Genomic DNA, 26,805 nt, shown 5'->3' on the forward strand with positions numbered 1-26,805 from the left:
TAACCACTCACTGGGTGAACACGTTTTTATTTCACATCATCCTTATTTCTTTTGCGTATCTTTCCTGTTCTTTTAATGAGTGGGAACCGCTTCTCCCTATCTATTATGTTGGCTCTCCCATATCTTCTCACATCTTTCTATTAAAGTGGCCTCCACATGTGCACACAGTACTCCGTCTGAGGTCCAAAAAACATCAAGTCCAGGTTCAACATCCCCTCCTTTCTCTTGTACCCTCTGCTGCTATTAGTAAAGACAAGGACACACTGTGCTTTACTAACTGCTCACTCCACCTGTCCAACCACCTTCAATGATCTGTGCACATATATAACCAGGTCCCTCTGCTCCTGCACACCCTTTAGAATTGTATCCCTTAGTTTATATAGTATTTCAATATTTCTCCTAGTGAAGTGTATCACCTCACACTTCTCTGCATTGAACTGCATCTGCCACCTATTTGATCACTCCACCAACTTGTCATTAACTTTTTGGAGTTTCACACTGTTGTGCTTACAGTTTACAATTCCTCAAAGTTTTGTATCATCTGCAAACTTTGAAATTGTCCACTGCACGCCAAAATCTAGATCATTATTATATACCAGGAAAAGCAAGGGTTCCAATACTGGTCCCTGGAGAACTCCACAACATAGCTTCCTCCAGCCTGGGAAATATCCATTTATCATTTCTCATTTGTTTCCTAACACTCAGCTAATTTTGTATCCGCATTGCTACTGCCCTTTTCATACCATGACTTAGAATATATCTAGCAAGTCTTCTACGTGGTACCGTATCAAACTATTTCTGGAAATCCATGTATATAATGTCAATAGGGTTACCATCATTGATCCTTTCTGTTACCGTTTCTGAAATTTCCGTAGGTTCATTAAACATGATTTTCCCTTTAGAAATTTGGCTGACTGTTCCAAATCAACCCATCTTTTTCCATGTGACTCTTAATTCTGTCACAAATAATTGTTTCTAGATGTTTCCTCACCCCCAAAGTTAAACTAACCAATGTGTGACTGCCGGCATTATCTTTACAACCTTTCTTGAACTAGGCTGTAATGTTTGCAATTCTCCAGTCTTCCAGTAACCCGTCCCCCACTGAGTCCGTTGAAATCTGAAAGATTATGAGCATTGCCCTCAATTTCTACTCTCACTCCCTTCAAAATCATTAGATCCCTCTTATCTGGTTCTGGTGGTTTGTAACCTTTAAATACCAACAGTCTATTCAAGACTCCTAATAATTTTGACACCTTGTAATGACAGAGTTTGCACCTCTACTGATTCCATGTGTAAATCCCCTTTCTGGTCTCTAACCAGTCCTACACCTTGCATGCCCATCAAAGACTTTGGCATTCCCATTTATGTTAACTGCTGTTCTTTTCTCATAATTTCTCTTTGCTTCTCTGATCTGCTTTGTCACTTCCCCTCTTAATCTTTGGCATTCCTGTTAGCTCTCAATTACATTTTCTGCCTTACACCTGTCATAAACTCACTGTTTCTAACCTTAATTCTACCTCTTTTGTCATCAGGGGAACTCTGGATTTGTTTGCCCTGCTTTCCTATTTGAGAAAATATACCCCAAATCTATCTGCTCTCTGAGGCAGCACATTGTTCAGTCACTGATTTCCTCTCACCCAGTTGTTCTAGTCAATCCTGCCCAGCTCTGTTTTTGCCCCATTGAAGTCAGCTCTCTGCCAATTGATTTTTCTTACTCAGGATTGTTGTGTGTCATTCTGCACCACCATCTTGAACCTTATGAAACAATTATTACTGTCCCCTAAAAGTGACCGCAGTGACACTTGATTCACTCGGCGCACCTCATTTCCAAGGACCAGGGCCAATAATGCATCTTTTTTTGTTGGACTAGATACACACTGCTGCAGAAAGCTCTCCCGAACACAATTCAAAACCACTTGCCCTCACTGTCCCTTACACTATCTGTAGCCCAGTCTACAATTGGGCAATTGAGATCTCCATTATAGCTTTTCCATAATGTTGTCATTTCTCTGCAATTTGCCTGCATATTTGCCCCTCTACTTCCTTTCCATCAGTTGGTGGTCTGTTCACTATACCAAGCAATGTAATTGTCCCCGTCCTATTCCTTAGCTCTAGCCAAATTGACTTTGTCCTTTATCCCTTAGAGAAATTCCCTGTCTTCAGCAATGCAATGCCCTAAACGAATACTGTTACTCCTTACCCTTTCCTTCATTCCTGAACAACTTTTATATCCAGAAATATTTCATACCTTGTCCAGACCTTCCAGCCAGGTCTCTGTTATTGCCACAGCATATATTTCCACTTGGCAATTCCATCTGTAACACTCAAGTCTTATTTACTACACTCTGCCTTTGCATATATTTACATTTACATTTTCTGCAGTATTGAATTCTTGGCATCTGGCATAAGCTTGCCTGTTTTTACATGGGTGGGATAGAATTGGAAATTCTATCTTTTGGTTTTGTGTGAATATATTTTACGTACATAAATATAAATATATTATTTAGTTCTGAATCTTTCCTATTCCCTCATTCAACGTCTCCTCCCACTGCTGTGATGTTGAGTGCACCGTAATTATTTACCCCAATGGTTTTGAATTGCTGTATGTTCATCATCTGGAAGGATACTGATAATACACTTTTCCTTTGCTACAGCGCTCTTCTATTCAGGTGTTATATTGGTGTAGCAATGGTTTCTTCTGTGGGCTACATTGGCCGAGATATTCCAATTGCCATTGGAATAGATTCAACTGACAGTAATCCTCTTTAAAATTACCTACCTATCTGTCAGCAATTTTTCCAGCCAAGATTTTGAGTCTGGCATTGGAACCAAACACAAGCTCCCTTTATAAAATACTTGCTGTCATATTTTAGGAGTGAAAGCTCCCAAAGGCACTTTGACGGCAACTGAAAAGAGTTAAATGTTTAAGGTAAGTGAGGGCATAGGGTGGCAGTTTGGGGAGATGGATGGAGTAAGATTCCATGACTCTGTCCATCAGAATATTTGGGGTTATGTCATAGGAGCTGTCTGTTAAATGGTTGCATTATTTCATAAATGGTCACTTCACAGGGCTGTGTTGCTGCAGCAGCAGTTATTCACAGGTCTTATTGATACTTTAATGGTCTCTTGAGGGGGGTTGCATATTTGCAGGAGTGGATTTTCAAGGGTTGCATTGCATCATTAATGATCAGTTCAGATGTTGCATTCCTGGAATAATGATTAGTAAAGAACATGCGTTGCTCCATTAATAATTGTGCATGGGTTATCTTGCTGTAGTAATGGTTTGTTTAGGGATTACTTTGTGGAACTAGTGGCCTGTTCAGTCACTCGCATTGCTACAGGAGAATTGGTTCAGGGATTACATTGCTGTAGGAATGGTCTGTTCAGGAGGCTGCATTGCTGCATTATGGATTGCATTGCTGCAGTAGTGGTCCATCCAGGGATTACATTACTATGACTTGGTCTGTTTCCTAATCCATTTAAAGCCTGTCATTAATTACTGTAATCTAGTTTTTCACTGCGTCGGCACTACGTTTATTTCTTTTAAACAGCTGTGTTTCAATTTTACAATCTTGTTTAGTTTATGTGGTAATTGGCCATGCAAACTTTGTTTCCTGTTTGTTTCTTTAATCAGTTCCATGTTTATGCTGTTACTTTCGTTTTGCTTTAACTGTTCTGTCTTGCTTCTGATAAAACATGTAGCTGCAATATTGACGGTTCTAGCTTCCTCACCACTCCCCAATTTCCTTGGAAAGAGAAACACAGTAATAAGACCATTGTATGGTTAAGGGATAGAAAAAGTCCCTTATCTATCTAGATAAAAAGGCATACTGGCAATTTCATGGAAGATTTTATTATCTAAATTGATTGCACGTGGACTCCAGGTGGTCAGTGATCAGAATCTCAACTCTTGCTTAATTTTCAATAAATGTGGAGTTTACTTTCTTGTCTATTCTCCATCAAATACTCATCAAGCACACCTTAACTGCATTAGTCTGCCAAAGTTAACAACCCCAAATGATAGCAAGTACTCCATTCTCAGTACTTTTATATTTGCCTTCATGTGCTGCTCTGCAACACACACATTATCCTTCTTATTGCTACCAGCCCATCACTATGTTTTAGCTTAATCCACGTGAATTTTGTTTCTTTTCTTCTAACGTTATTTCTAATTAACATAGCTGCCCCACTTTCCCTTTTTCAGCCCCTATTATTTTGATATACATTATAACCAATTATATTTAACTGTCATAACACAGTGAAGAGCTGGATGAACACAGCAGGCCAAATAACATCAGAGTAGCAAGAAAGCTAACGTTTCGGGTCGAGACCCTTCTACAGAAATGGGGTGGGGGAAGGGGGTTCTGAAATAGGGAGGGGGAGGCGGATAGAAGATGGATGGAGGAGAAGATAGGTGGGGAGGAGACAGACAGGTCAAAGAGGCGGGGTTGGAGCCAGTAAAGGTGAGTGTAGATAGGGAGTTAGGGAGGGGATAAGTCAGTCCAGGGAGGATGGACAGGTTAAGGAGGTGGGATGAGGTTAGTGGGAAGAAGATGGGGGTGGGTCTTGAGGTAGGAGGAATGGTTAGGGAGGCAGGGCCGAGCTGGGCTGGTTTTGGGATGCGGTCAGGGGAGGGGAGATTTCACAAGCTTCAAAATGTCCCCTCCCCCGACTGTATCCCAAAACCAGCCCAGCACATCCCCGCCTCCCTAACTTGTCCTTCCACCTATCCCCTCCTCCCACCTCAAGCCCCACCCCCATCTCCTACCTACTAGCCTCATCCCGCCTCCTTGACATGCCCGTCCTCCCTGGACCGACCTATCCCCTCTCTAACTCACCGCCTACACTCACCTTTACTGGCTCCAACCCTGCCTCTTTGATCTGTCTGTCTCCTCTCCACCTATCTTCTCCTTTATCCTTCTTCTATCCGACTCTCCCTCGCTACCTATTTATTTCAGAATCCCCGTCCCCTCCCCAATTTCTGTAGAAGGGTCTCGACTCGAAACGTCAGCTTTCCTGCTCCTCTGATGCTGCTTGGCCTACTGTGTTCATCCAGCTCTACATGTTGTTATCTCAGATTCTCCAGCATCAGCAGTTCCTACTATCTCTGTAACATATTTAACTGCCGTCCTGTTTGTAGCCATCTACCAAAAGAGATTTTCCAGGGCTGCTATTGCCATTATAGACCTAAAATGAGCATTATGCTTCACAGGGAAGTTCTGAAAATAAAGACTAAAATAATATGACTTAGACGAACTGCATTAATGTAACCACTGATGGACCTTAACCATGCGCTGCCTCAAGTTTTTCCAACAGCACTGAATTTGCACAATACTAATTTCAGTGATTAAGATAATTGAAGTTTAATTACTTTCTAATTACACTCTGAGTAGGGTTTAACAAAATAAATCACCAGGATAATAGATACCTGGGAGTGGTTGCTAGGCAGTCATCTCATTGAGGGCTTCATATCTTAAATTGTGTAAGCACAGTTTAGAATTGAAATCCAGAACCCCCCCTGGAATAATCGCTATTAACATCATATTTTATGATGTGCTGGCAGTGGCTTTGAGCAAAGGATGAGATCACTTTGTGATTATGGCAGGCCAGCTGCAAGGGTACGAAGTACCTGTGCAGGCTAGTGTCTGGAAAAAGGTGTTGCCAGGTTGTGACTTACAAAGTGTCAATTCTCGATGTTAACTGCAAGTTGATTGGCAAAGTAAAGATATTTAAAATGACATTTTGCCTTCTTGAGTGGCATGGTTGAGCATAGGAGGATGAATACATTGGAAGCAGAAGTTATAACTTGCCCTCTTCCACTTTTTAAACATATTTCCATCCGCAGACCTAATCTATGGTGGCTTTAATTTTTTGTATTTCAGTTCTTTTTTGTTAGTATGCAAATTATATTTTAGCATTTGCACTCCTTGAAACAGCCAGATGGGAGAACCTTTGCAATCTCATGTGTTTATAGATGTGAGGCTAGAAAAGAACAACAGGTCCAGCAGCATCAGAGGAGCAGGAAAGTCAAGGTTTTGGTTCAAAACCCTTCATCAGCAGCCCTGATGCAAGGTTTTGTCTGGAAACGTTAAATTTCCGGCTCTTCTGATGCTGTCTGTCCTACTGTGCTTTTCCAGACTGGCTTCCAAAATTTACAGTCCTTACTGTTCCAATCACATACGTTTATTGGGGATTAGACATAAGTTTAGCACTGTAATAATGTTTCTGATGACCGGAAAGCAACAGTGAGAACTGATACTCCAGAACACTAGTTTTTGTCAATTTAATAAGTTTACTTTGAGGTTGTTGCTGGTTGACACAAGCCAGGAACTGGTGGCACCCCTGTTATGTAAACAAGTGTGGAAGCAGACACATTCTCATGCCATGAGGATCCTGTTTCAGATCTAACTTGACCAGACAGGCAAACAGGTATCAGGCAGAAATGCACAGTTCACTCATTCTTCAGACAGTCGTCCCCTTTTCTTATCATGTGTTTTCTTTTTACTCTATTGCCTCTCTGAATTAAATTAACCCATTTTTCTTATCAACCTGTTCAGACATGTTATTGCACACATTTGGAACAGGTAGGGCTTGAACCAGGGCCTCCTGCTCCTAGGGAGAGACGCTACCACTGCACCTCAAAAGGTCCTTTCTGCTTTATGTTCTCCAGCTGCTAGATACCTCTGAGCAGCTGTCCTTCTAGTCGGATGCAGGTGACTCAAACAAATGATGTCTCGGAGTGATTCAATTCCAGATCTGCACCTTTCCTGCTGATCACGCCAAAGTACACCATGTAGTAGCTCAAGCTCCAAACTCTGTGAATTAGGACTCTGCTCCCTACTCTGGATTCTCAACTTCCTGACCTGCCGGCTGCAATCAGTGAGGATGGGCAACAATACTCACCCCTCAATAATCCACAAGGCAGCGTACTCGGCCCCTTACTGTCCTCCTTATATACTCAGTAGGGGAAGGGGAGATTTTGAAACTGGTGAAGTCCACATTGATACCATTAGGCTGCAGGGTTCCCAGGCGGAATATGAGTTGCTGTTCCTGCAACCTTCGGGTGGCATCATTGTGGCAGTGCAGGAGGCCCATGATGGACATGTCATCTAGAGAATGGGAGGGGGAGTGGAAATGGTTTGCGACTGGGAGGTGCAGTTGTTTGTTGTGAGCTGCACGGAGGTGTTCTGCAAAGCAGTCTCCAAGCCTCCGCTTGGTTTCCCCAATGTAGAGGAAGCCGCACCGGGTACAATGGATGCAGGAACAGCAACTCATATTCCGCCTGGGAACCCTGCAGCCTAATGGTATCAATGTGGACTTCACCAGTTTCAAAATCTCCCCTTCCCCTACTGCATCCCTAAACCAGCCCAGTTCGTCCCCTCCCCCCACTGCACCACACAACCAGCCCAGCTCTTCCCCCCCACCCACTGCATCCCAAAACCAGTCCAACCTGTCTCTGCCTCCATAATCGGTTCTTCCTCTCACCCATCCCTTCCTCCACCCCAAGCTGCACCCCCATCTACCTACTAACCTCATCCCACCTCCTTGACCTGTCCGTCTTCCCTGGACTGACCTATCCCCTCCCTACCTCCCCACCTACACTCTCTCCACCTATCTTCTTTACTCTCCATCTTCGGTCTGCCTCCCCCTCTCTCCCTATTTATTCCAGTTCCCTCTACCCATCCCCCTCTCTGATGAAGGGTCTAGGCCCGAAACGTCAGCTTTTGTGCTCCTGGGATGCTGCTTGGCCTGCTGTGTTCATCCAGCCTCACATTTTATTATCTTGAAATTCTCTAGCATCTGCAGTTCCCATTATCTCTGATACTATATCTCCCATTGACTCTGTCCACATATCAAGCTGCTTTGAGAAAGCAGCCAACATAATCAAAGACCCCTCCCACCCCAGTTATAATCTCTTTCACCCTCTTCCATGGGGCTTCTTCCTTACTGTTATCAAATTTATGAATGGACTTCATATATTAGAGTTGATTTTTCTCTGCACCTTCTTTGTAGCTGTAACAGTACATACTGCATCCTGTTCTATTACCCTGATATGCTAATCTAAGGTATGATTGGTCTGGCTAGCATGCAAAACAGTACTTTTCACTGTATCCTGGTACATGTGACAATAATGAATCAATCAAATCAGAGAATTACTTTTTTTGTGGAAAACAGCACGGCGAGAAACATCCACCTTTTCAAATATTATTATATTTTTATAAAACCAGTATTTAGAAAGTTCAATTCAGTTGTTGTTCCAGCCACTTGATGTGAAGGTGGAGCTATATATTCTTTTCAGAAATGTGGAGTCTGGTGTTGAATCTAAAGACAAAATTGAGGAGTTGTAACTTTTTTCTTGATCCTGTCCTATTTCTAACATTTTTATATTTGATGAGCTTTGAGATAATTTGCGTGGCTCTCTTTTATCGCTAATAACCGGCAAAAGAAAATAGGACGAGCCCAAGGCTTCCTGGCTCCCAGCGTGATCTTGGCAGGATCGTCCAGTTCCAGCAGTGAGTTAGAGGCTCTTTATTCAAGCAGAGAGATGACAACAAGTATCCCAAAGAGTACTTCTGGCAAGTCTCTGTCCTGTGCAACAAAAAATTAGTATAGCTTCAGAGTAGAGGAGGATTCATATATTGAGCCTCAGACAGGCGGGCAAATAATTGCACGGAAGTGGCAAAAGTTTTGAAAGAACTATTGCATCGTCAGATGAAATGAGGCGGACTTAATTCACACATTAATCAACTCTGACCAAGGGCTGCTTTTTTTAGTTAGTCATTTAGGAAAGAAAGGTGTGAAAGAGACAAGAACGGTTTTGAGAATATCAGCAGGAAGAAGTGGGAAACTTTGTATTCTGGTCCCATGCTCATTTAGTTTGTAAGAATTTATATATATTTTTAAATGTGCTAATCATAAGTATAATCATCAGGGAAAGGATGTGAGAACTCGAGTACAGTAGGTTGAATGTGAATGCAATCTCTTTTGTAAAAGTTGTCTTGTATTGAGCTAACCCCAGTACTGAGAAAAACCTTCACTGACCAAGGGGAAGTTTGTGCTGGATTCAAAGCAGCATTGTTCAAGGCTCCAGGGGTGATGGCGTGAGGTGCTTAGGAATGACATTTATCAAGAAAGTGCATTGTTCCCCCCTGCCTCTCTTTCTGTGATTACTCTGGGAGTCCCTGACGACTCAGTGTGGCTTCCACCGTGTGATACAAGGCCCTGGCCTTCTTAAAAAGTCTGCCGGTATGCATTTTGAAAACATTTTTTTAAAAATCACTTCGGCCAGAGTGGGCAAAGTGAGGGACAGAGAGACGGAGAGAGAAAGCTTTCTAAGTGGTGGAGTGCGTGTAAGTAAGTGCCTTACTGGGGGATGCCTATCTCCATATTTATGGCAGCACGTAGAATCCTGTTGCTTTCATGTGAATTTGACAGATGGACAATTCAGCAACACTTGTAAGCAACTACACGAAAAAAAATTTCATTATGGCATATTTTCAGAATGGGATTTATATCAAGAGCCAAGTTTTGAATGATTTTGTGTATTTTTTTCCACGAAGGCAGATGTGTGTTCTTTTCGTAGACAACTAAAACTTCTTTTCCAACGAATTTATATTGTTGCAAGGTACAAAAAGCTAGAGGGTCTACTCCTCGTTAGGAATGGGGCTTTTTATGGTGGGTGAAAAATAATCAGTTTTTTAAAAAATTATCCATTAAGCACACTAATGCTGTTTTATTCTAAAATTAATGGGCCACTTAATTTGAACATAGTGTTTCTTCTGATTATTTTCCAAGGGAAAGGTTTAAGGAGGACAGCCGTCAGAAAGATACCAAGTTGCTAGTTTTAAATGAAATAGCGAAATTAGTTTATTTAGCAAATGATTACCTTACAGACTTTTGGCTGAGTTTGTGGTCTATAAATATTTCAGTTTATTGTATTTTGTAACTGACATTATAATTATTTGACCTCAGGAATTACTTGAGCTTTGTAAGTTTGCTGTTTGATAAAATTTTCTATGGAAAGTGGTTGTATGTGTCACCCAATCAAAGTAAAGAGAACTGCCTCATGCATAGTTTGAGAGTTGCACAGTGTAGGGTAGCATTCTTTGGGAATTTGGAATCTTCATCCAAAAGACCAAAATACAATTCTAAGAACAATAGTCTTAGAAATTTGACCTTATGCCATAGGAACATCACCATGAAAGATATTGGAAACAGATATGCCTCAGATTGTCTGTGCAATAGATCCACTGCAGTCGAAGTTCATTGTTCCTAGAAGACGACATCGGCAATGTCAATAGACAGTTATCAATGTTGTAAGCAATTCTGTCACTCTTCTTACCTCTGAGATGATTATTTATGATGTGTCTGCATATGGATGCATAGTTAAAATGTTACACAGAACCTGAATAAAGAGATCACTTAACTTAATAGTTAACATCTGCCAAAATTTGGGAAATGTAGTTCCAATATTTCAAATTAATATGCTGTTTTAATAAAATAGCAGCTGTTGTGTTCATGTATAAAACCCTGAAAGCAAGGCATCTTCAAAATTGAAAAGCCCTATTTACAATACTGCTTATGGCAGGAACTGTGGATACTAATATTCTTATGAAACATGTCCCACATGGACTTAATTTACGATAGAGATAATATACTTATCTCTTCACTACATGGAAATGATTGAAGACTACTAAATATACGCAAATGCCTTCTTCATTCATTTTCATCTAGTGAAATTTTCTTTATTTGCTCAATTTTAGTAATTAAAATTATTTTATGTTGAACGCTTATTAAATAGACTACTCTTTGATTGTGACATCAAGACCCTGGACATAAATAAATAATTACAGCAAATTAATTTGGAAGCAAAATGCTTTACAACAACCTTCATAATTCTGTAATGGAAAACATGTTTATCAGCAATTTATTAGGCTTGCATATAAAACCATGGAATTTCTTTGTAGATTTTCAGATTTTTCAGCTTTGCATGCTACTGTAATGTTGTAATATTTTACTTCCTATATTAAAACTGTTCCTAAATACATTTAGTCTCATTATTCTAAATGTCCACATGTGATGGGGGAATGACGTAGCAAAACACCAAGAGATGTTTTGCGTTCTATCATCAATTATATTTCTCATATTCATGCTTGTGGGTATTTCTCAGTTACAACAGATCATGAGGCCATAGGATAAACCAAAATTAATAAAATATTAAAAAGGAAAACACAGTACAAAGAAAATTTGCAAATTCATACAAATACATAAATTGTATAAAATCTTCTGAAAGATGAAATTCCTGATTGTTGTGCAATATCTAATCTCACTCTTGCAAATTCTTCTGTTCTGTATCAGTTCAGTTGTTTCCTATCAATCTGATGATAGTTCCACAAATGAACATGTAAAATAGCTAGAGCTGTGATGTTTTCTGAGTTTAATGTTCTGTGTCCTTTGTTTTCCACAATTTGAGAAGTGCAGTATATCTTGCTTCTGAGATCAGGGTTACTGTTCAAATTAGTCATTCTGTTTCTGGAACACAGGAATTTGTAGATAACTCAGTATTTTCCACATTTCTGTAAACTTCATGATTTGTGCACTTTACTCGAGATACGTTTGTCTATTTAGGGCAAATGATAGTAGAAGAAAGTTAATGTGGTGCTGTGCCAGAAGAAATTTGGAGATAACCAGAAGTGATTTTGTGAAGATGAAGGATGTGATAACGAGAAAACTCTAGTTTGTAACAAATACTAAAATGCCTCACAAACTTGGACAATAAGTAAGGATCTGTCGAAGAAAATGTGCCTTTGAAATATGACGCTGAGACATAGGCTTAAAATTCCACGTACAGACTGTAGACGAATGAGGAGGTGCTTGAAAAATAGGACAAATGAAGAGATATTTAAAATTGCAAGTGCAAAACAAACTCTAGAAAGTGAAAAGAAAATGTTATTTTGCCATTTGAGCAGGGCTGAAAATCTACAGAAATCTTTCCTAGAAGACAAAGTAAAAAGGCAGCAAAAAACAGGTATAGTTTGATGACAGATGAACTGCTGTGGGGCTGGAAGATAACACAAGACAGACCAGCATGATATTCCATATCAGCAGATCTCCTGGTAGGAGTTGGGCAAGACAGTAAATTATGATCATGCTAATAACACCTAAATCAAAAAATTGATATTTTAAAACTGCTTAATTTACAAGTATGGATACTATAAGTGTTTCTGATTATTCAGGCATCTGCACTCATGTTTAAAAATGATATGCACCCAACATATTGAAATTGGCCAGTAAACTCAAAAACAGACTTAATATTTAATCATACTTCATATTTGAAATTGAACAATATGGCCGAGTTAAAATGTTAGTTTTGATTCCTTTCCCATACTTAATGGAGATTGTTGCATATTCATTGTATAAGGGCTTCAGGATCCCAGTGCAACCTTATCTTGAAGCTGCTTCCCACTGAGCATAGCTGTCCCAAAGTAGTCAGAGTTGGGAACAGAATGGGACAATGAATCGCCTAGTTAAGAACAAAAAAGTATAGATTAGAACTGAGTGGGACAAGATAAAATAGATAGCCCCCTTGTCTTCTTAATCAATCTCCTTTCAACCTGAAATTCTTAGATGTGGGCATAAAACCAGACCAAAAGAGCATTGATGTTATATTCATAGAATGAGGAAACTATGTGGTTAGAACCTCATTCAGAAGTGAACTGTTTACGTTTTGAACAATTAAAACCTGTAAGTGAACCTCAACGATGTAATCAAATGAGGCAACTGGGCAACATTGTAATCCTGACAGTTTCATGTTTCATGTTTAACCATGAGTTGAACCATGTTTCAGAGAAGTTTCTTGCCTAGTACTGACTCTCATAACATAGTGGTATGCATGCAGAAAGTTGAGAATAACTGTCGCATTCAATGTTCGATCATTTGAGATGATTGTCTATGCTGGAGGAGGGATGGACGTCTTTCCTAATTGTACAGGTTAGTGCACCCATTAAATTAGTGGATTCAGAGTTTCTGTGTAGTAAGATGTTGACTGGTCACAGGGAGTTTAGGAATATTAAATCTGCTATAGAATTATGGACAGAGTGAAGCAAGCTACCAGCCATATGGGAGATAATGGGAACTGCAGATGCTGGAGAATTCCAAGATAATAAAATGTGAGGCTGGATGAACACAGCAGGCCAAGCAGCATCTCAGGAGCACATCTGCTTGGCCTGCTGTGTTCATCCAGCCTCACATTTTATTACCAGCCATATGGGTTCATTTTCAATTGTCTGTCATTGCAGAGCCTGTAAAGATTTATTCTGTTGTCTCGGTGTGAGGTAGATGTCATGACAACGAACAGTAAGCAAAACCAACAATAACAAAGTCTCTGAATATGGTTTATACTTGATGGCATCTGTACTCAAGGATTAAAGACTATGATGTAATCATTAAGTGACAATTAGAGAACTTTATAAAAGTCCCTCTAATTTGAAAACAGGTCTGTTTTCTCAGATACTATTACACAATTAACATCTTTTAGCAGTTAGTCTCCAGGATAAGCTTATGCCAAATGGTTTATTGTTTGGAAATGCACCCTCGTTTAAAACAAGGCTGTCTACCTCATTTTACATATCATTATACTTAAGGGTTTTGAGTTGCGAGAGTTCTGCATTCCTTCCTTATTTCATGAGCTCAGGCAAAATGAAGTCTCACTATTTGTTGGTCGGAGAAAGCAAAAGTTGCAGTTTCATAATACAGATCTCAAAGAAGGTCAGTCATGTTCAGTACAAATATTTGCATCTAACCTAACTGGTTGCGAGAATCTGGTACTTGTTAATGATTTACATCTGTCCATTTTTTTTTCGAGCTTCTGCGTATTCTGTGAACACCTGACAAGATTATGCTAACAAACGTGGTTTGTAGGTCATCTGATACCATTGCACCAAATGATTTTATTGAGCAAAAAACCCTGCAGATACTGGAAATCCGAAATAAAAACAGAAAATGCTGGTAACATACAGCAGGTTTGCTAGCATCCGTGGAGAAAGAAACATTTGGCAGAATTTAATACAATCTAATAGGGAGCTGAGCAGCATAGGCTACGGTGAGATTTATGGCAGCATCAGATGAAACACCCAGTGAGGCCCATCTTGGGAGCTCACTCCAACTTTTTTTGGTTTTGACAAGCAACACAGTGAGCATTCTCATAAGTGGCTGGTTAAGAGGGATTATTGTTTGTTAACCATCTTCTTCATAGCCCAGCTCACCTCAGTCAGTCTCTTATCATGCTTTTCATACCAAAAAGCTAGACTCAGAGAAAAACGCAGCATCGAGAACAGAGTAGCTACCTGGTAAATTCAGCTCACTGCTTGGTCCAAAGGCTACACCCAGGGCACCAGCATCTCTTAGCATGCTCCATGGACACCAGTGACACGCACCTCACACACACACAGACTTTGGCATCCAATTATCAGCCTATCTAGATACCTCCTTGCCTTGCACTGCGTTGCCTTGCCCCCACAGCCAGAGATCTGTCTTGCCTTGCCAGTTAACACAGACGCAAAGACAGGAAGCTTGTCATAGTTGTTAGGCCTCAGTCAAGTCAAGGAGGATAGCCTTTCGTCAGGGAGTTCCAGCACAGGAAAGGCAATGGCAACAATAGCCCAGGGATTTGGATACAGTCAGCCGCTTGATGCAGTCAGAGTCAGAAAGTTCTCCACATAAGGGTTGAGGAGCTGTATGTCACACTGCAGCCTTTCTGCACTATTGTGGTTTGTTTTCCTCCTGGATAGAGGGAGAGACAGGCATTGCAGGGGATAATGTTAGTATCCTCAAATGTCCTAAGCAAGTGAGTAGGCAGCGCAGGGGGCATGCAGAGTTAGTGATGTTGAGATTGAGGTTGGTGAGAGCTAGCAGGGGAAGATGTTGCAGTCAGAGCCATGGTGGAAGGTGGCTGAAATAGCAGAAATAAGAGCAAGTGTAAGTTATCAGAGAGAAGATGGTGATATTTATGATGGCAGAGTAGAAAAGATTGTTAACCATTTTCCTGCAGTGTTGGACCACTTTGGCATGGTCTGGTGCTATGGCCACCACTGCCAGTCCTGAGGAAAAGCAAGCTCTGCACAACTTCATCCAGGAGAACCTCCAGGCCTTTCCCGACAAAGCAGGGCACCAGTTTTCTCATCTGCCATTTCTGGAACAAATGTCAGCAACAGTGCAGGGCAGCTCTGAACTGGCATTGCTTTATCCAGGTGCAGAATGGGCTTTTAAAGATGGTACAGCTGCAACGGATGCTAGTGAATTCGAGGATATCTACTGAATGATGAGTTGTCCCGGGAATGCCACAAGCTGAAACGCAGCTAAAATTGAACCTGAGGGAAACTGTAGTGGTGCATTAAGTATTTATTAGGTTGGGTTTGGTAAGATGTAATGAGAAATGATGCAAGGTTGTGTGGTGAAAAACTCCCCAAAAAATCTGACACGACTTGCATTTAGCTAAAACAAGTAAGAGTCTTTTAGATTAATGACTTTTCATCCGATGTTTTTTGAAGTTCAGGACATAAAGCAACATATTCATTGGCCAGTGGCTTTTTGCGTTTTACAGATTATACTTGAATGTTCAGTTTATAATTACACACTGATGATGGGAAAGATCCTTACATATCAGACATGGAGATGCATGGTATATTTGGTTGAAATCTCTGCTTGCCAGATTGACTAATGCTGCCTGTGTGACTGGTAACAGGGCTTGGATCTGCATAGGGATTTGCACTATTGCAACGGTTGCACGGACCTGTTGCTGCACCTTATTGTGAAAGGCAGAGTTTGAAGATAGGGATGTGAACGGCTGTTTTTGCACACCTCCTAGTGGTCTTTAGAGCTTTGTAAGATGCATTGGAATGTGCTTACTGCCTGTTTCCTTGATTAGTGAATGACGAATGCAGTAAAAGGACATGATACTTAATTATGATTGAGTCTGATTAATTAGTTTGATTGCATTATGAATAGATGCCACGCCTGTATCAATGCAGTTAAGACAACATAGTATTATGCAGTATAATTCAAACTGAGTTGTTAAAATTCTTTTTGACATGCATTCAGATAACTTTGTATCATTGGTCTTGCAAGTTAAAACTTGCTTTAACACTGCTCAATTTTTATCTTCAGAAATATCATACTTTAGGATTTATTACATATTCCTAATCTTTTTAAACTTTTTTAGGAGATATAACTACTGTCTTGATGCATTTGTTCCAAGCTTCTGAATAAAGATAACAACCAATTTGCTGAAGCATTTGTCTTAACTGCAGTCAGCTTCAATTAATCACATCTTTCTTTGAGGATGTTGTTAACCTATTAACAAGATCAATGAATGCAGTTTACATTTGCTTCTGGGGATTTAAAGCAGTGTTTTAAAAGCCAAAATATGACAGAAACTTAAGCATGGAATACATCTGACTGCACAAACTTAGTTTAAGAGACTTGTTTGAAATTATGCAACAAATAAGTTTCAAACATTTGTTCTTATCTCAGTAGATTGCATTTGAGTAGGAAGTTTCTAAAACATATTTTTATAACATTGGCAGACTGACAGAGCTGTTTGGAAAATGCATTTGGGAATAAATTTTCATACTTTCAGGTGAAATAGTTTGGCTAACATTTGTTTGAAGCACAGCACTTAGAGCAGATTGAAATCAAATTGCCTGCCTCCATTTATGGAAGACCAGGAACAAGGAAGCTCCACATTTAGCAGGCCAGACACTTGACTATTTTAATGGTGTACAAATTACATTTCACTGATCATAGAATTCCTACAGTGTGGAACCAGTTCCTTCAGCCCAACAAGTCCACAGTGACCCTCAGAGCATCCCACCCAGATCCATCCCCCATATAACACATCTAATCTACACATCCCTGAACACTACGGGCAATTTAGCATGGCCAGTCCACCTCGCCTGCACATCTTTGGGAGGAAACCGGAGCACCTGGAGGAAGCCCATGCAGACATGGGGAGAATGTGCAAACTCCACATAGATAGTTGCCCAAATCAAACCTGAGTCCCTGGGGCTGTGAGGCAGCATTGCTAACCACTGTGCCATTGTGCTGCCCCAAACCAAAGTGGAGAATGTGGGCAACGATCCCACTACCTCTACCTTTCTTAAGTAGTGGCACCACGTTAGCCAATGCCCAGTCTTCTGGCACCTCACCTGTGGCTATCAATGATACAAATATCTCAGCAAGGGGCCCAGAAATCACCTTCCTCGCTTCCCACAGAGTTCTAGGATGCACCTGATCAGGTCCCAGGGATTTATTCACCTTTTTCTGTGGTCTTGACTCCATTCTTTCATGTACCTCATCTTCCCAAATTAAAACACATATTTAGTTTAAAATTATCTTTTCTTCCCTAGTTCTGCAAGCTCACTGGCTCGCGTGGTTCTGGTAGAATCTGTGCTACCATTGGTACAGATCCCACTTTTCACAGTATTGGTATCAGTACCCCACAATTTGGAACCCACTTCTCCCACACCAGACTTTGCACTACATATTCATCCCTCTAATCAGATTTGCTTTATGCCAAATTACATGTGGATCAGTGATAAAGCAAAGATTATGACCACTGAAGTTCTTTTTTTGACATGGCTCCCTAGCTCATCAAGCTGACTGTGTTCTTCTTTGTCTTGTCTACTATGTTAGTACCTATACAAACCACAATGACTGGATCCTGCCCCTCTAATTCCTCTTGCACCAAATTTCCAAAACATGGCACTGGGTAGGCAACACAGCTGTCAGGACTCACAACCTTTGTTGCTCAACCTTCCTTGAGTTACTGTGGACCTGCTTGCTCTGAACCACCCAGGGACTGCAGCATGCTGCAGCTGTGAGACATCACCTATCCTGCAATCTTGAATGTATTCAATCCTGAACTCATAATTATTTTATTCACTTACATATTTTACCACTGTTTTCATACATTTTCCATTAGCTGTTCAGCAATTTAATCACGTAACTCCAGCGCTTTATTGTACACCATCCAGAGCTAAATCAGGTCAATGAGGATTGAGATTGAGCTGCCCCTTAATTAAGCTTTTCCACTGGATGCTCTGTTAAAACCCAGTTTAAAGCTGGCAACTACAGAATGTAAACTGTAAACTTAAGTTTAATGTGAACTGCAAATGAAACTAACTTAGGTTTGTACAAATTTAAAAAAGAGATTTACTTACCCATCAACTGCAAGCAATCAACCACAGCAGTCTTAACATCTTAACCAAATCCCTCAAGAGCCTCACACTGTGACAGCTCCTTTACTGACATTCTCCACTCACCCTGTTTTTCAGTCCGCATATATCTTCTGGAAATAGTCTAAATAAGTTTCAGGTCCTATACAAACCTAAAGCTGCTTCTCATTTACAGATAAATAAAAAAAAGAAATGTGGATGCTAGAAACCTGAAACAAAAACAGGAAATTGTTGGCGAAACTCAACATCTGTTTTCTGACCTCATTATTGAAGACTGAAATTCACCTCCTTCTTAAATAAGCTCAGAATTCTGAAGAAGGGTCTCATTGGACTTGGAACGTTTAACTCTGCTTTCTTTTCACAGATGTTGCCAGATCTGCTGAGTTTCTCCAGCAATTTCTGTTCATATATAGATAAATGTAATTAACAGAGACTTGGCTGACAGGCAAGACTTGACATCTGGTGAGGACATATTTGTAAATTAAGCCCTTACATACTAGATCCATGTTTCAATTTGTGTCTATTAGTAAGATTTAATAAAAGGGTTGTTGGACTACATACAGCACACATTAATTGTTCCACCGCTTTGAGCTTTATAATCTCTAGTTCGGGAAAATATATCCAAACTATATAATGTGTTTCTGTTTTAAATCAAAGACGCTACCAGAAATTTCACATAGTTTCCACAAAACAAAGACAAATGAGATGACAGACGTGACAGATGAATGCTGAGGGAATATCTAGAAAGTGCAAAAGATGCTTCAACGAGATTAATCTGTCAGTTTGTTCATACTCTCGGGATGGCATGATGTCATGATACCAATAAAGATACATATATCAGTCACCACCTCGGTCAACAGGGAGGAAGTAACAGAAAACCCAATTGTGGAATATCATCCATAATGGCTTGAATTTTGTGGAGATTCTTGACAATGATCTCTGAGTGTTTTGACATCATCATCCTACTGAAACTGACTGCAACTTCAGGACTTAGTATATGGGCAGATTAATTTTTAATCCTAGGTTATGTTGTGACACTCACTGCTCTGTTACGGTCTGCATTGTGCTCCCAATGCCGTGAACCACAACCCACATGAGAGCCAATAAACAATTAACTCACTTCCTGACTGTCCATCATCTACAAGACACAAGTCAGGAGTGTGATAGAATACTCCCCACTTGCCTGGATGGATGCAGCTCCAACAACACTCTAGAATTTTGACATCATCCGGGACAAAGCAGTCCACTGGGTTGGCACTGCACCCACCAGCATCAACTCCCTCCATCACTGACACTCAGTAGCAGCAATGTGTACTACACACAAGAGGCAATGCAGATATTCACCAAAGATCCTCAGACAACACCTTCCAAACCACCTTCCATCCAGAAGGACAAAGCCAACAGCTACATGGGAACATTACCATGTCTCCCAGTGTTAGCGTGGGTTTCTGTCAAGTGCTGCAGTTTTCTCCTGCAGTCCAAAGCTGTGCAGGTTAGGTGGAATGGCCATGCAACATTGTCCACAGTGTCCAGGGATGTGCAGGCTAGGTGGGTTAGCCATGGGAAATGCAGTATTACAGGAATAGGGACCTGGATGGGATGCTAATCAGAAGGCTGGTGTGGACTCAATGGGCTGAATGGCCTGCTTCCACACTCCACGGATTCAATAATTCATTTTTGAACATAGAATGTGCAGCAGAGTAACTTCAATCTTCCCAAAACAATCCTCACATGCCTTGATTTCCTTAATGTCCATTACAAAACAACACCCAGTATGTACCAGCATTGACGAACACACCATTATAACCAAGCATGTGTTTTCAAAGTATATGAGCATTTGCCATAAAAAGAATCTCATTTAGGAAGTGACACTATTTGAAAGATTCAATAAGATTGCCTTTTCAGTGCTTTCAGTACTGCCTGCAGTGGCACCTGATCTTTTAGTTTCGTTAAACCAGAACCGCCAAATATCACTAGTGATATAATAACAGAAGCAGAAACAGTTCTGATGCTCCTTCAAATTCAAGTACCCCCACCCTACTACACATAGCCATTCCACCCAACACACTATCCCACAATATTTTTTCTTGTAAAATTTGAAGATTGAAAGTAAGATGCAAATTTAATGTTGGCAAAAACACTATTGACATCTTTGCTTTCTAAAATGTTCCAAAGTATTCAAAAGTGTTAGAAGGATTACAGAAGACATGGCACTGTATGAGCACACCTCCTAGAGTGCATACTATAGTGAGCTGGTCATAGAACACCAGTCCTGGTCAAAAGAGCGGATGTACACCTTAGGAAAGGAGGCCTGAGGGGGTGCATGTGGTTAATTCCAAAAGAGCATTGAAATCTGGTAACAGTCTATAAAGAAGAGACTATTTTGAAGTTCAAATATAACTATAAGAAATGAAAAAAATCTAAACCAATGTACTTGTTTCTGTGGAGATTTTGACTGTACATTGAATACTCTATTCACTTTGAAACTTTGAAAAGCCAATATTACAGGCTCACAAGAAATCTCATTAGGCTGCATCGTGGGGCCACTGAATAGATCATTTGGTGTCATGAGACCTACTAGTGGCCCACACTCAATCCTCATGTCATTCAGCAAATATGATGAAGCCTCACAAAACGGCACTTAATTTCTTTGCTCGGAGGACTTTGCCCACATATCTGTTATTGCCAGAGTTTTCAGAATGAAGTGAGTACTGTACTTAGCACTGTTTTTGAAATTTTCATGAAGTTCGTTCTATTGACTGAAAATCAGTTACCTGTACAGCAGTCAGGGTATGTGCCCTGCCAGATTACCACCTGGTTGGTGAAAATGCAGCATTCAGTCAATTAGGTAGCAGAACAGCCAGTTTTGATGTTGTATAAGTGGTTGAGATTTGAATGAGTTAAAAGTGGCCCTAATTGTGTTTAGATAGTGAATGTTGACAACATCAGAGGTACAGGAAAGTGAATGTGCATGGGAAAATGGGTTAGAAGTGTGCTTAAAATAAAATGGCCAGTTTTAGAATAATGACAAGTATGTATTTGTGCAGAGTTAAAAGCCACTACTTTTGATTTCAGTGTCTTGATACGGAGAATTTTGTTTCAGCAGAGAAATACACCCATTGGTGCATTTTATTCTGAAAGTTCATTACTAGATACATTTGAATAACAACAAAGAATATATTAAATAAAAAGCAAAAATGCTGGAGGAATTCAGCATGTCTAGCAATACCTGTGGAGAGAAAAGCAGAGTTAATGCTGTGAGTCAAAATATACCTTTTTGACTTTCTCCAGACTGACTTCCCCCATTCATCAAATGGTTCTTCCTAACTAGTAGAATTGGGCAGACAAGGGAATACATGCAAAAAAATGCTTCACACAAAGGCAGAACAAGTATGAAGAAGTGATTACTTATAGTGGAGAAACCCTATTGGTACTTAACGTGGGTATACACCTCGAAGAAGCATTCTGCTTCTTTCCCAAAAAACTTCACCTTTTTTAAAAGCCTTGGGGAAAAAAAAGCAAGAAAATGTGAAAGGAGGGCGAGAGACTGCATAGTTAGAAGAAAGGAGAAAAACATATAAAAATAGCACACACTAATTACCAAAAGCTAAGAACAGCAAGAGGTAAATGCTAAAACAAAAGAGAATGGAAAGAGGCACAGGAGCAGCAGTAAAGCAGGGCAAAGAGAAAGAACACTGTATGAGCTCTTTGGAACCTAAGATCAAAATATTTCCAATCTTCATACAGCATAAGTGTGGTGTAGGTGTGATGTGTTTGCATTCATCTGGATGAAGGATACTATACAGGAAAACAAACAGAAATATTCCAGAAGAATGTTTAAAGCAAGAAGTCCAATTATGATGCACAGCTTTGAACGGAAGAAACAAATAAAAGAGGGAAATACAATTGTGAGATTTTATCTAATATCTTCAATCTAATGGGAAATTAATTATTATTTTATGTATTACAATATTAAATTTAATCCTTGAGGGCTAACAATTGGAAAGAGACTTTCGATATTCCTTTCCATTTTAACTGATAGACCAGGAGCGACATTATTGCCATGATTTGAATCACTTCAGTGATTTTCTTTTACCCATTGTTGACATCAATCACTCCCAGATCAAAGAAATTATAGTGTGGATGCAAGGCAGTGTTCCTTTTACTGTGCCCAAATAATGTTTTTCAATGTCGACACAATATCAACATCTGTCCTGACATTTCCATCTTCACACCACTATCCTTATGGTCTTTCTGAATAAGACTGCCAATTTAATGAGAGTTTGTGCCACTTTGTGAGCAGTCTTTCAGCTTCATTATTCATGCCCACTGAAAACTAGATTATTGCTGTCAAACATACAGGACCTTTAGCAGCTGTGAAGATGTAATGTTTGATCCCTTCAGCCTGGACTGGATTCAAATCTGGATCCAAGATTGGAAACAGCGGTATTATAATTCACTGTTTCACCCAACTCCCATAATAGAAGTCTTTCTTCTCTGCTCCTGGATTCAAATGCTGGTTCTGAAATGAAACAACAGTGTGCTTTTATTGTTCATATTTTGCTAGAAATGGTGATGAACACAGAGAAGCAAAGGAATTACTTCTGCACATATGTTTCATTATTGTCATGTATATTGATGTTTTGCTGTATCTAGTAAATGACCCAGGCTAGTATCCTTTTCCCTTCACAAGAACAAAACACTGCAGCCACGTGCAGGAAGCAGATTGTGTTGCCTCCCAGTTATGTACAGAAATTGCCGGCTGTCAGATCGCGGCAGCCTTACGTGCTAATTAAATGTTCTGGTTAAGTGCACAGCATGCTTGATGCCAACCTCTGACAGTATGAACAAATGCAAAATGACATTTCATTTTTATATTTGGTAGGGTGGGGAAGAATGAAGCTGTTCTTGGCACATGACAGATGCCCACGTCTGCATGACTACCAAAGACTGTATGCTCAGAGTGAATAAAGAATTACATAAGTTGGATGCCCCTTCAGCAGCATATTTTGAACTGGATGTTCTAAAACATGAATTTCTATGAGTTTAGGATTTTGGCTTCAGTATAAAGCAAACAGTTGATTTTTAACATGAGAAGTAAAAATTAGAACTACAAAATAACTCATTTAAATGTGCTGAAAAAAACACTAAGGATTAGCAATGTGGATATATATTGAATAACAGGAGTTTCAAGGGCTTTTAAGTTGCAACATTAAGATCCTAGGGATAACTTCCAGGATAGTACCCTGTACAGGAGTTGAGTGGCATGGGTGAAAAGGGCAAGCAACTGCATGTCAGATTTAAAAGTTCTCACTGAAGCATGCTGAGTGTCAATGAAGAAGTATACATTAGAATTTTGAATGCATTGTATAAAATCGTGTATAGAAAACAAAATAAAGAAAGAGGCAAAGAAGGGTAAGAATTTGTGAGAGTGAGAAGAGAGTGAAAGAAAGAGTTAAAATGATATTAACTTTGCAACAATAAATTGACGCTTAGGAATGGGGCTCCACACTTCTAAAACTTTCAGTACAGAGACGTTCCTTGACAATAATTAAAATTTAAGTTAATACAAATTAGACCCGAATGTACAAATCCTTTTCCACTCAATCCCTGCAACAGAAGTCTTTTTCCTCTGATTGGCCTGAATTCAAATCCTGGATCTAAAGTGAAATAACAGTATACTTTTACAATCTATATTTTGGCAGAATTAGAAAACACACAGGAAAGCAAACAAATCCTTTTTGTACACACTTTCCAGTGATGCCAAGCACATGCTCTGGCATGTTTAGTGGACAGTTAATGAGTAATTTATCTACACTAGTTCAATGAGGAATGTGGAAAAACATGCAGGATGTAGCATTAGCTTATTCTAAATATCTGATGCAAACCAGATGAAGCTATAAAAGAGAACTATAGGCATGTCAAACAGCGATTGTATGTGCTACAGTCAGAGATAAGTCAATCCTCAGCCAATCAATTGGATCAAAGCCCTGCAGTCCTGATGCTTTCAGTTGTGACAATTAAGCCACATTGGGAAGAGAAGGTTCCAAGAATTTCCCCATCCCCAATGATGCAGAAGGCAGGACGTCACTGCAAAAGACAAGATAAAACATTTGCAACCATCTTCAGCTGTAAATGCAGAGTGGATGATGTATTTCAGCCTCTTCCTGTCATCACAGAAGCTAGTCTTCAGTTAATTAAATTAATACTTCATGATACCAAGAAATAGCTGAAGATACTGGATCCATCAAAGGCTAAGGACCCTGGCCAACAGCCTGGCTGTGGTGATAAAGAATGGTGCTCCAGAACTAAACATACCTTGGACTTGAATCTCATTGGCAAAACACTTCAACAGGAAATTGGAAAATCTCAGCTCATTGACTCTGTTTCTCTCCCCACAGATGCTCCCAGATCTGCAGAGACTTTCCAGCATTTTGTGCTTGTTTCTTGGATTTGGAGCAGCCATGATATTTTAACTATCAAAATAGATTTCATTTCATAGAATCCTACAGTGTGGAAACAGGCCCTTCAGCCCAACAAGTCAACAGTGACCCTCAGAGCATCTCACCCAGACCCATCCCCCTATAACCCATCTAATCTACACCTTCCTGAACACTTGGGCAATTTAGCATGGTCAATCCACCTAGCTTGCACATCTTCGGACTGTGGAGGAAACCAGAGCACCCAGAGGAAACCCACGCGAACATGAGGACAATGTGCATGTATTAGTTACTTATGTACTTGCAATATTAACATTGCTCTTATTGGTTGAGCAATAATAATCGAATCCCTACAGACCCATCCCCCTATAACCCACCTAATCTACACATCCCTGAACACTACGGGCAATTTAGCATGGCCAATCCACCTCGCCTGCACATCTTTGGACTGTGCAAGGAAACCGGAGCAAACCCACGCAGACACGGGGAGAATGTGCAAACTCCACACAGACAGTCACCCAAGAGTGAAATTGAACCAGGGTCCCTGGCACTGTGAGGCAGTCGTGTTAACACTGAGCCATGCCGCAAGAGGTTAGCATAATTATTTTAAACACCTATGCTTAAGAATGAGGAGTTTCTGGGAAATATATATGCTTGTTTATGAATTAGCACCATATTCGGGGCATAAACAAACATCATTAAGATAAATCTTATTTCTCATCCTAATATCCTCTTAATATTTTGCTATAAGAAAGTGGCATTACTTGTCCTTGTTGAATTACTAAAGACAATATTTAGTATCAGTTGGATGTTTTGATTTACAAAGTGGATGGTGATATATAACTTGTTTTGATAATCTCCAGAATCTATTGGAATTATCTAAAATATTATAAAGTAGATCCAAAAAACCATGTCTATGTATATACTGTATCTGTTTAGCTTCAAAGTTAAGTTTGTTTCCTCAGCCACTGGAAAAATTCTGTCTTCTACATTCAGTGAGTATCAAAGGTTAGTGACTGATTAGTTTGTAAAGCAGTTGACTGTGTTTTGTGCAGATGCGTGGTATAGCTGTGGAATCTGATGGTCTCATAGAATCCCCACAGTGTTGAAACAGGCCCTTCATCCCAACAAATCCACACCAATCCTTGGAGCATTGAACCCAGACCCATCCCCTATAGCCCACCTGAGCTACACATCCCTGAACACTACAGGCAATTTAACACAGCCAATCCACCTAACTTGCACATCTTTGAACTGTGGGAGGAAACCCACACAGACACAGGGAGAAAGTGCAAACTCCACACGAAGGGTGGAATTGAACCTCGGTGCCTGATGCTATGAGGCAGCACTGCTAACCACTGAGCCACTATGTCACCCTTTGCTGTTGTATAGATTCATTTGTGGTGAAACAGGATGTCACTAAGATTATGATCATATCAATTTTATTGTAAAAAATATAGACTGCATAAAGGCATTTTATAATCACAGGTCATTCTTGTCACAACTATTCAGAGGTATTTGCCTGTTGTTCAATTATTATGACAGTCTTTTGCATCATACTGGCTAGGATGTAACAAACATAGGAAGGATTAACTTCATGTCAGCTTTCTTTCACACATTCGATTTGCGTATTATAGTCCAGTAAGAACTCTCACTTGCTGTCTCTTTCATCAATGGTCTGCTTGGCTGGAACACTTTTTGTCTTATTTTTCTTGATATTAGAATTATGATTGTATCCTACTGTTACCATTTACTCCTAGGTTTCTGGTATATGGATGGTACCAACCAAAATACTAGCAGCTTCATAGTGACTCTTCAAATATACGTCTAATCTGATAGGCTAGATTTCACTACAGCAAAACATATCTTCCTTTATATCTTTCAAATGCATTTTCTCCATTACATCATCATTAGCTCATATCTGCTGTGTTAAAGGCAGGTTCAGTTCAGATTCCATACGGTGCCATGTTATGATTATTGTGAAGACTAATTAGTGCAGGACATGAATGAAGTGGCTAACTATTTACAAACTTTTACAAATCTACATGAGAATAATTCTCCTAATAACAACCAACAGTGGGCATTCACAGCTGGAGGTGATGGAAGTTATTCAGAGATGCACACGGCAGGTT

At 40.0% G+C, this 26,805-nt stretch overlaps 2 protein-coding genes across 6 annotated transcripts in view; one reads left to right on the forward strand and one right to left on the reverse strand.

Moving 5' to 3' along the window:
- The window catches only part of slc6a9 (solute carrier family 6 member 9), a 234,839-nt gene that overhangs the window by 116,308 nt on the left and 91,726 nt on the right, over window positions 1-26,805 (forward strand). Inside the window, exon 1 of one of the 5 annotated variants that reach the window (XM_048539031.2) lies at window positions 9,167-9,246. The exons of 2 other annotated variants lie outside the window; for them this stretch is intronic. The gene's annotated coding sequence lies outside the window, so the exon portion shown is untranslated. Of the gene's footprint in view, window positions 1-9,166; window positions 9,355-26,805 lie in introns of those variants that run through there. 2 more of the 5 variants (XM_048539030.2, XM_048539029.2) reach the window with 2 other exon arrangements.
- The window catches only part of ccdc24 (coiled-coil domain containing 24), a 255,476-nt gene that overhangs the window by 4,697 nt on the left and 223,974 nt on the right, over window positions 1-26,805 (reverse strand). The window lies entirely within an intron of this gene.

The sequence above is a fragment of the Stegostoma tigrinum genome, chromosome 8 (assembly GCF_030684315.1).
Source record: "Stegostoma tigrinum isolate sSteTig4 chromosome 8, sSteTig4.hap1, whole genome shotgun sequence".
Lineage (NCBI taxonomy): Eukaryota > Metazoa > Chordata > Chondrichthyes > Orectolobiformes > Stegostomatidae > Stegostoma > Stegostoma tigrinum.